This window comes from Falco rusticolus, chromosome 19 (assembly GCF_015220075.1).
Source record: "Falco rusticolus isolate bFalRus1 chromosome 19, bFalRus1.pri, whole genome shotgun sequence".
NCBI lineage: Eukaryota > Metazoa > Chordata > Aves > Falconiformes > Falconidae > Falco > Falco rusticolus.
The window spans coordinates 3,387,505-3,396,242 of NC_051205.1; positions in this window are offsets into that span (position 1 = coordinate 3,387,505).

An 8,738-nucleotide genomic window follows, 5' to 3' on the forward strand; every position below is an offset into this window, starting at 1 on the left:
CCTCTCCCCTGCGTAGCCCAGGGCTGGCCACCAGCCCCGGGGATGTCCCGTCCCGTCCATGCCACAGCAGGCAGAACAGCAGCAGTGGTCCATGTCATGGTGGCTAAGGGACAGCCTTGGTCCAGGGCAGGTGTTGCCTGGCTGTCTGGGATTCATATGATAGACAGCCTTGGCACAAGGCTGGCCCTGTTCCAGGCAGGGAAGCTAGGGCTGCTCATGGTGATAGAGAGTGGCTGCTGAGGTCCTTGCTTCTCCTGTCCTTGACAGCCACACCTTGGATGAGAGCACTACCACACAATGGCACATTGCTGTGGTCTCCCACCACAGGGAGAGAGCTCTCAACACTGCAAAGGACAGATAAGACAGCCCTGCCCCCCTACGCCATCCCGGACCTGCAGGGAGCCCCCCCAAAACATGGGCAAAGGGGGCTCCACAAAATTCTCCCCTAGGAAGCTGAGGGCTGGGACACAAACAAGGCCCTGGCCCAGCACTGGTCATGTCAGGGCGATGTCACAGGGGGCCAACTGCTTATGCTGGTCAACCTTGCAAAGGGGATCGTGATACGGTTGGCCCCAGACGGCTATAAACAGGGCCGCACAAGACCAGAAATGGCAGAGGAGCAGATGGGCAAGAAAACGCTGAGAGGCTCCACAACACCAACAGTATCAATAGCCAGTCTTGACTACAGAGACAGTCACAAGATGCCCACAGAGGTGGGCAATGCGACTGTTGTGCCACCCCCCTGATCTCTACTCCATCCAGGTACCACGGGAAGATCAAAGGTGCCCACAGCCATGGATAACGGGAGCATCAGAAGACCCACCTTACCCGCACCCCGTCATCATCCAGCAGGCGACAAGAAGGTGCCCAGAGCCATGGGCAAAAGGAGAGCTACAGCACCCACCCTGCCCTTATGCCACCCAGCTCCCACGGGCAGCTCAAAGGTGCCCACACACACGGACAACGGGAGCACCACAAAACCTGCTGTATCTGTACCCCGTCATGCTACAGACAGCCAGAAGGTGCCCGCAGCCAAGGGCAAAGAGAGAGCTGCACCGCCTGCACGATCCACAACCCACCCTGCTCCCACGGGCAGCTCAAAGGTGCCCGCAGCCAGGGGCAAAGGGGCCTCTGCAACAACCGCCACCTCTCTACCATGCCGGGGCCCCACAGGAAAACAGAAGCAACACGCAGCTGTGGACAAATGGATCCCTGCAACACACACGTTATCTCTATTCTGTCTTCATCCCACTGTCAACAAGAAGGTGCCCACAGCCATGGGCAAAAGGAGAGCTACAGCACCCACCCTGCCCTTATGCCACCCAGCTCCCACGGGCAGCTCAAAGGTGCCCACACACACGGACAACGGGAGAACCACAAAACCTGCTGTATCTGTACCCCGTCATGCTACAGACAGCCAGAAGGTGCCCGCGGCCAAGGGCAAAGAGAGAGCCGCACCGCCTGCACGATCCACAACCCACCCTGCTCCCACGGGCAGCTCAAAGGTGCCCGCAGCCAGGGACAAAGGGGCCTCTGCAGCAACGACCACCTCTCTACCATGCCGGGGCCCCACAGGAAATGGTAAGCAACACGAAGTCGTGGACAAGGCGACCTCGACAACACGCACTGTACCTGTTCCCTGTCTTCAACCCACAGACAACAGGAAGGTGCCCACAGCCATGGGCAAAAGGAGGGCTACAGCACCCACCCTGCCCTTATGCCACCCAGCTCCCACGGGCAGCTCAAAGGTGCCCGCACACACGGACAATGGGAGCACCACAAAACCTGCTGTATCTGTACCCCGTCATGCTACAGACAGCCAGAAGGTGCCCGCGGCCATGGGCAAAGGCAGAGCTCCAGCACCCACTCTATCCTCACCACGTACAGCTCCCACAGGCAGCTCAAAGGTGCCTGCAGCCGTGGACAAAGGGAGAGCTGCAAAACCCAGTGTTCCTCTACTCCATCCAGCTCCCACAGGCAGCTCGAATGTGACTGCAGACACGGACAACGGGACCACCAGAACACACATGGTATTTGTACCCCGTTGTCATCCAACAGCCAACAGGAAGGTGGCCACAGCCATGGGCAAAGAGGGCGCCGCACCACCTACCCGATCTACACCCCATCCAGTTCCCACAGGCAGCTCAAAGGTGCCTGCAGGATTGGGCAACCGAGCTTTGCAGCAACCACCACCTCTCTACCATGTCATGGTCCCACAAGCAGCTGGAAGGAACACAATACCACGGACAAGGGGACCTCTGCAACAGCCACTGTAGCTGTACCCTGTCATCATCCGACAGACAGCAAGAAGTACACACAAGAGCATCTGGAGTTCTAGATGAAATTCAATCATTCTTCTCTTATTCCTTCCAAGTATTTTCGGATCCTTGGATGAGAGCACTACCACACAATGCACATTCCTGTGGTCTCCCACCACACGGAGAGAGCTCTCAACACTGCAAAGGGCACATAAGACAGCCCTGCCCCTCTACGCCATCCCAGACTTGCAGGGAGCCCCCCAAAACATGGGCAAAGGGGGCTCCACAAAATTCTCCCCTTCTCTTATTCCTTCCAAGGATTTTCGGATCCTTCTCTTTACCTGACGGAATCCTTACGTCACGGAATCCTGACGGAATTCTGTTACAGATACCGCTTTAATATTTTTTCCTGAAAACCAAGGTTGCCTGAGAAGACAGTCCAGGCTGTGGGACCTATGGCAATTTGGAAGGACAGCAACACAGAGAGAATTATTTGTCCATTTCTGTACCTCACAAGCACCAGGAATTAATGAATTCCCTATTTAGGGAATTAAGTTGTAAATGAAGGGTTAGACTGAAATAATTCAGGACATTTCCTTCAAAGACCGAAGTATTCCTTTAATAAATCGCTACTGGTTTATATTACCCGACACAAATGCATCTGGAGCTAGGTTCATTTTCCTCCAGTCCTGTCACAGGCACGTGTCGTTTGTCCTAAGAGAGGTCTCAGGACTAGTTTTTGAAAGGGAATCAGACAGCTGAGGTTATCTTTGTCCCAAAGAGTCACTCCCTAAGGGAACACACTGGAGAGACACCATAGTGGAACGACCTACTGCTGGCTGATCTCAGTAAAGCTTCCAACTTGCCAGCCAGCGAGAGGGCTGGAGGGGCACGGGAATCTGGGAGGGGACACGGCCAGGACAGCTGGCCCAGACTAGCCAAAGAGGTATTCCATTCCGTATGACGTCATGCTGAGTATATAAACACTGGGGGAAGAAGAAGGAAGGGGGGGACATTTGGCATTATGGCGTTTGTCTTCCCGAGTAACCGTTAGGCGTGATGGAGCCCTGCTTTCCTGGGGATGGCCAAACACCCGCCTGCCCATGGGAAGCAGAGAATGAGTTCCTATTTTGCTTTGCTTTGCTTGCGTGTGTGCACGGCTTTTGCTTTACCTATCAAACTGTTCTTGCCTCAACCTTTGAGTTTTACATTCCTTTCCAATTCTCCTCCCCATCCCTCTGGCTGAGGGGGAGTGAGCAAGCGGCTGCGTGGTGCTTTGGTGCTTGGTTGCCAGCTGGGGTTAAACCACGACACACCCCCAAGTTCATGTACCAAGCAGGACGTCCCATGATATGGAACCTCCCTTTGGCTAGGTTGGGCCAGCTGTCCTGGCTGTGTCCCCTCCCAATGTTTTCTGCCCTCTTGCTGGCAGGGCTTGAGAAACTGAAAAGCCCTTGATGTAGTATAAATATTACCTAGCAACAACTAAAAACATCAGTGCGCTATCAACATTGTTCTCACGCCAGAGCCACAACGCAGCACTGCATTAGTTACTGAGAGGAAAATTAACTTTATCCCAGCTGAAAACAGGACACCCTCACAGTGGAAAAGTGTTTCCTGAGGTTCAGAGGGAAACTCCTGTGGTTCAGCTGGCACCTGTTGCCTCATACCCTGTGAATTAAAGAGGATGCAACAGTGTGTAGCGAACCACACAGGTCCGTGTGTTTTCTTCCAGTGCCCAACTGAAGGGCAAGGCACAGGGCAGTGCCAGGCAAACACGTTGGTTCATTTCAGGGACAGACAACTGTCTTGCACTTCACGCAACACTGCCAGCCACTCCTGGGTGGACGGCTGGGCAGCGTGACAGGTCTTCAATGCCAAAGTTCTGAAAGATCACCTTCCCGGAAACTCCACAAACTTCTTTCTTCCAGAATAGCCTTCAAACCCACAAATCTCAGCAAGTACCACCCAAACTCTTCAACAGAGAGCAGTGAGTAGGACCTGCTGCTTCTAACTCCCCTTTAACCTCTGCTGAGCTGCTGTTCTTCAGATCCTACAGCTACTTTATTTGCTTCCCCAGCACTACGGACTCTTGTTTTCTGTTTAGTTTTCATTCTTTATTCAGTTGTGTCTTCTCATTTGACCACTGGAAAAGAGGGATCACATGGATGCAGCACTAATTCCAGGCACCAGCCTTGGTGATGTCATGGACACATCACAGTGGGGACTGCTCGTGGTCGGCCACCTCACAAAGGGGTCGGTGACACGGTTGCCCAGCCCCAGGCATAAAAAGGGCTCTGCTGGCTCAGACTGCCAGACAAGGCAGGTGAGCGACAGCTGCGAGGAGCAGGCACCGAGGGGAGGGCAAGGGGGCTGAGGCTGCCCACAGGAATGGAGTATGACTTCTCTTTTGTTGTTTCTCCTGGGAATTACAGCCAGACTCTTGGAAAAGGACGCAGCAAGAGCACGGCTCCTGTCCTTTCTCAGCTCATCACTCGGCGTGAGAGTTCTCAGCGTTCTACAGGACACATAAGACGATCCTGGCTTCTACCCCATCCTGGTTTTTGTGGGAGCCTCCCAACACCATAGGCAAAGGTAGCCTCACAATCCTCTCCCCTGCGTAGCCCAGGGCTGGCCACCAGCCCCGGGGATGTCCCGTCCCGTCCATGCCACAGCAGGCAGAACAGCAGCAGTGGTCCATGTCATGGTGGCTAAGGGACAGCCTTGGTCCAGGGCAGGTGTTGCCTGGCTGTCTGGGATTCATATGATAGACAGCCTTGGCACAAGGCTGGCCCTGTTCCAGGCAGGGAAGCTAGGGCTGCTCATGGTGATAGAGAGTGGCTGCTGAGGTCCTTGCTTCTCCTGTCCTTGACAGCCACACCTTGGATGAGAGCACTACCACACAATGGCACATTCCTGTGGTCTCCCACCACAGGGAGAGAGCTCTCAACACTGCAAAGGACAGATAAGACAGCCCTGCCCCCCTACACCATCCCGGACCTGCAGGGAGCCCCCCCAAAACATGGGCAAAGGGGGCTCCACAAAATTCTCCCCTAGGAAGCTGAGGGCTGGGACACAAACAAGGCCCTGGCCCAGCACTGGTCATGTCAGGGCGATGTCACAGGGGGCCAACTGCTTATGCTGGTCAACCTTGCAAAGGGGATCGTGATACGGTTGGCCCCAGACGGCTATAAACAGGGCCGCACAAGACCAGAAATGGCAGAGGAGCAGATGGGCAAGAAAACGCTGAGAGGCTCCACAACACCAACAGTATCAATAGCCAGTCTTGACTACAGAGACAGTCACAAGATGCCCACAGAGGTGGGCAATGCGACTGTTGTGCCACCCCCCTGATCTCTACTCCATCCAGGTACCACGGGAAGATCAAAGGTGCCCACAGCCATGGATAACGGGAGCATCAGAAGACCCACCTTACCCGCACCCCGTCATCATCCAGCAGGCGACAAGAAGGTGCCCACAGCCATGGGCAAAAGGAGAGCTACAGCACCCACCCTGCCCTTATGCCACCCAGCTCCCACGGGCAGCTCAAAGGTGCCCACACACACGGATAACGGGAGCACCACAAAACCTGCTGTATCTGTACCCCGTCATGCTACAGACAGCCAGAAGGTGCCCGCGGCCAAGGGCAAAGAGAGAGCCGCACCGCCTGCACGATCCACAACCCACCCTGCTCCCACGGGCAGCTCAAAGGTGCCCGCAGCCAGGGGCAAAGGGGCCTCTGCAACAACCGCCACCTCTCTACCATGCCGGGGTCCCACAGGAAAACAGAAGCAACACGCAGCTGTGGACAAATGGATCCCTGCAACACACACGTTATCTCTATTCTGTCTTCATCCCACTGTCAACAAGAAGGTGCCCACAGCCATGGGCAAAAGGAGAGCTACAGCACCCACCCTGCCCTTATGCCACCCAGCTCCCACGGGCAGCTCAAAGGTGCCCACACACACGGACAACGGGAGCACCACAAAACCTGCTGTATCTGTACCCCGTCATGCTACAGACAGCCAGAAGGTGCCCGCGGCCAAGGGCAAAGAGAGAGCCGCACCGCCTGCACGATCCACAACCCACCCTGCTCCCACGGGCAGCTCAAAGGTGCCCGCAGCCAGGGACAAAGGGGCCTCTGCAGCAACGACCACCTCTCTACCATGCCGGGGCCCCACAGGAAATGGTAAGCAACACGAAGTCGTGGACAAGGCGACCTCGACAACACGCACTGTACCTGTTCCCTGTCTTCAACCCACAGACAACAGGAAGGTGCCCACAGCCATGGGCAAAAGGAGGGCTACAGCACCCACCCTGCCCTTATGCCACCCAGCTCCCACGGGCAGCTCAAAGGTGCCCGCACACACGGACAATGGGAGCACCACAAAACCTGCTGTATCTGTACCCCGTCATGCTACAGACAGCCAGAAGGTGCCCGCGGCCATGGGCAAAGGCAGAGCTCCAGCACCCACTCTATCCTCACCACGTACAGCTCCCACAGGCAGCTCAAAGGTGCCTGCAGCCGTGGACAAAGGGAGAGCTGCAAACCCCAGTGTTCCTCTACTCCATCCAGCTCCCACAGGCAGCTCGAATGTGACTGCAGACACGGACAACGGGACCACCAGAACACACATGGTATTTGTACCCCGTTGTCATCCAACAGCCAACAGGAAGGTGGCCACAGCCATGGGCAAAGAGGGCGCCGCACCACCTACCCGATCTACACCCCATCCAGTTCCCACAGGCAGCTCAAAGGTGCCTGCAGGATTGGGCAACCGAGCTTTGCAGCAACCACCACCTCTCTACCATGTCATGGTCCCACAAGCAGCTGGAAGGAACACAATACCACGGACAAGGGGACCTCTGCAACAGCCACTGTAGCTGTACCCTGTCATCATCCGACAGACAGCAAGAAGTACACACAAGAGCATCTGGAGTTCTAGATGAAATTCAATCATTCTTCTCTTATTCCTTCCAAGTATTATCGGATCCTTGGATGAGAGCACTACCACACAATGCACATTCCTGTGGTCTCCCACCACAGGGAGAGAGCTCTCAACACTGCAAAGGACAGATAAGACAGCCCTGCCCCCCTACGCCATCCCGGACCTGCAGGGAGCCCCCCCAAAACATGGGCAAAGGGGGCTCCACAAAATTCTCCCCTAGGAAGCTGAGGGCTGGGACACAAACAAGGCCCTGGCCCAGCACTGGTCATGTCAGGGCGATGTCACAGGGGGCCAACTGCTTATGCTGGTCAACCTTGCAAAGGGGATCGTGATACGGTTGGCCCCAGACGGCTATAAACAGGGCCGCACAAGACCAGAAATGGCAGAGGAGCAGATGGGCAAGAAAACGCTGAGAGGCTCCACAACACCAACAGTATCAATAGCCAGTCTTGACTACAGAGACAGTCACAAGATGCCCACAGAGGTGGGCAATGCGACTGTTGTGCCACCCCCCTTATCTCTACTCCATCCAGGTACCACGGGAAGATCAAAGGTGCCCACAGCCATGGATAACGGGAGCATCAGAAGACCCACCTTACCCGCACCCCGTCATCATCCAGCAGGCAACAAGAAGGTGCCCACAGCCATGGGCAAAAGGAGAGCTACAGCACCCACCCTGCCCTTATGCCACCCAGCTCCCACGGGCAGCTCAAAGGTGCCCGCACACACGGACAACGGGAGCACCACAAAACCTGCTGTATCTGTACCCCGTCATCCTACAGACAGCCAGAAGGTGCCCGCGGCCAAGGGCAAAGAGAGAGCCGCACCGCCTGCACGATCCACAACCCACCCTGCTCCCACGGGCAGCTCAAAGGTGCCCGCAGCCAGGGACAAAGGGGCCTCTGCAGCAACGACCACCTCTCTACCATGCCGGGGCCCCACAGGAAATGGTAAGCAACACGAAGTCGTGGACAAGGCGACCTCGACAACACGCACTGTACCTGTTCCCTGTCTTCAACCCACAGACAACAGGAAGGTGCCCACAGCCATGGGCAAAAGGAGGGCTACAGCACCCACCCTGCCCTTATGCCACCCAGCTCCCACGGGCAGCTCAAAGGTGCCCGCACACACGGACAATGGGAGCACCACAAAACCTGCTGTATCTGTACCCCGTCATGCTACAGACAGCCAGAAGGTGCCCGCGGCCATGGGCAAAGGCAGAGCTCCAGCACCCACTCTATCCTCACCACGTACAGCTCCCACAGGCAGCTCAAAGGTGCCTGCAGCCGTGGACAAAGGGAGAGCTGCAAACCCCAGTGTTCCTCTACTCCATCCAGCTCCCACAGGCAGCTCGAATGTGACTGCAGACACGGACAACGGGACCACCAGAACACACATGGTATTTGTACCCCGTTGTCATCCAACAGCCAACAGGAAGGTGGCCACAGCCATGGGCAAAGAGGGCGCCGCACCACCTACCCGATCTACACCCCATCCAGTTCCCACAGGCAGCTCAAAGGTGCCTGCAGGA